Genomic DNA, 2,799 nt, shown 5'->3' with positions numbered 1-2,799 from the left:
ATATCCCCCCAGAGACCCCCCCCTGAGAGGAACCGACCCCAAAAGGTTTGTGATCAACTGGCCAGGTAAGTTTTTGTAAAACTGTGTGTGTGTGTGTGTGTGTGTGTGTGTGTGTGTGTGTGTGTATGTGTGTGCCTGTCTTCTCTATACTTACACTTTGGTCACGGCCATCTAATCTCAGTTTTTCTTCGTTGCTGAAACGCTAGCGAGGCAACCTGGCAGATTCAGGAGACGTCACCATCCTCATTGTGGTGGGTGCTCCTCATTGGACGCACCACCAGGACACTAGTCCATCTGAAACCTCAGAGGACCTCGTGACCTTGTTGGGACATGCGAGTCCTATCCATATGGTCTTTGGCATAATCAAGCCGGGGAACTCACACGGCCAAGAGTCCAGACCATCTGAAAGCCGCTGCAGCTTATTCTGGGCCCTCTGTCTGTGTCGTTCTTGTGTCTTGTGCTCTTTGTTCTAATTTCTTTGTTAACGAAATGGACGGGACTGATAAATACTATGGGCAACACCCCATCTTCCCCTCTGGATCTTACGCTAGTCCACTGGGGAGATGTTAAGATGATTACCCATAACAATAGTGTAGATGTAAAGAAGAAGAAATGGAGAACTTTATGTTCGGTTGATTGACCCTCCTTCAATGTTGGATGGCCCCCTGAAGGGACTTTTAACCTGAGTCTGATTTCCAGAGTAGAGGACCACATCTTCTGCCCACGTATGGGCCACCAGGAACAGATCCCATACATCATAACCTGGTGGGGCCACATCGAGTGACCTGAGGGCCCCCCTGCCTGGGTCAAGTCCTTTCTTCCCCCGATTAATCTTGCTGCCCCCCAACCTCTGCAGGTCCTCCCTCTCAGACCAAAGGTGGCAGAGAAAACCATTCTCCAGGGAGGCACAGAGGAGAGCGACATCTTTCCCCCACCCTACTCCCCTCAGAATGACATCCCGCCAACAGTGCCACAAGTGCAGACCCCACCTCCTAACCCTGAGGAGCCACCATGGCTTCCACAGGGACCTCCACAGGCCACAAGGAGCAGGAGGGGGGCAGCCCTCCAGCCTGACACTATTGTACTCCCCCTCCAGCTGGCTGGGCCCCCAAATGGAGAGGGCAATCAGCCCTTTCATTACTGGCCCTTTGCCACCAGTGATCTTTACAATTGGCCCTCACAGAATGCGCCTTTCTTTGAAAACCCCAGGGACTTGACTAACTTATTGGAAACTGTTCTTTTCACTCACCAGCCCACCTGGGATGACTGCCACCAACTCCTGAGTCTCCTGTTCACTACTGAGGAGTGAAACAGGATACTGGAGGCAGCCCAGAAATTGGTTCTGGGCCCCACCAGGGAGCCTACCACAGACTCAGGCATCATTAATGCCAGCTTTCCCCCTAGCCATCCCAACTAGGACTACGACATGGCAGAAGGTAAGGAGAGGCTCCTGGTCTATCGCCAGACTTTGTTAGCGGGTCTCGAAATGGCAGCTAGAAAACCCGCCAATATGTCTAAGGTCTATGATGTCAGACAGGGGCCCGAAGAGAGCCTGGCTGCATACTTAGAGAGGTTACAAGACGCCTTCCAGTGGTTCACTCCGTATGACCCAGAAGCAGAGGAATCAGCCCAAACTGTGGTGTTTGCTTTTATTAACCAGGCAGCCCCTGACATCAAGAGAAAGTTACAGTATCTAGATAAACTAGGAGAAAAGAACCTTAGGGACTTAATAGCAGTGGCAGAAAAGGTTTATAATAGAAGGGAGACAGCAGAACAAAAAGAGGAAAGAAAAGAAAAAAGACAGGAAGCAAGCCTGACCAGGGTCCTGGAGAGAGAGCAGGCCCACCACAAAAAGGACCTCAGAGAGATATTATTGGCAACCAACCCCCAGTACGGAGGGAGCTCATTGGCAGGATCCAGACCACAAAACAAAGTGGGAAAGAACCAGTGTGCGTACTGCAAGGAGGAAGGACATTGGGTAAAGGACTACCCCAAGAAAAATAAGCAATCAGCTAAGGTATTACCACCTCTAGTTGGGGGTGAAGACAGTGACTAGGGGAGGCGGGGCTCAGGTCCCCTCCCTGAGCCCAGGGTAACCCTGAAAATAGAGGAGAAATCAATTGAGTTTATGGTAGGTACTGGTGCCCAGAATTAAGTTCTATTGGAACCAAGAGGGCCAGTGTCCTCCAGAACTACATGGGTACAGGGGGCCACAGGAACAAAATCCCTACTCATGGACCACCCGAAGAACAGTAGATTTAGGGAAGGGCTGGGTATCTTATTCGTTTCTAGTAATCCCACAGTGTCCCTACCCACTTCTGGGCAGAGACTTATTGTCAAAAATGAGGGCACAAATCCACTTCACAGCTAAAGGAGCTACCCTGCTTCACAATGGGGCACTGATTCAGGTTTTAGTCACCAGTGACCTGACTGAGGAATATAGACTCCATCAAGAGCCGATTCAACCTAACCCTGATATATCCAATTGGCTCCAAAAATTTCCCCAAGCCTGGGCAGAAACAAGGGGTATGGGCCTGGCGGGACACAGGCCTCCCGTATCTGTTGAACTCAAAGCGGGAGCAGATCCTGTTAAAGTGTGCCAGTATCCTATGCCCCTAGAGGCAAAACATGGAATTACTCCACACATCAGAAGATTGATGGAAGTGGGGGTGCTGAGGATGACCCAGTCAGCCTGGAACACCCTACTCCTGCCTGTCAAGAAGCCCCAATCCGGGGACTATAGACCAGTACAAGATTTGAGGAAGGTGAATAAAAGAGTCATTGACATTCACCCCACTG

The sequence above is a fragment of the Nannospalax galili genome, unplaced genomic scaffold (genome assembly GCF_000622305.1).
Source record: "Nannospalax galili isolate Female #2095 unplaced genomic scaffold, S.galili_v1.0 scaffold906, whole genome shotgun sequence".
NCBI classification, from domain to species: domain Eukaryota; kingdom Metazoa; phylum Chordata; class Mammalia; order Rodentia; family Spalacidae; genus Nannospalax; species Nannospalax galili.
Note: the sequence above shows the minus strand (reverse complement) of the source record.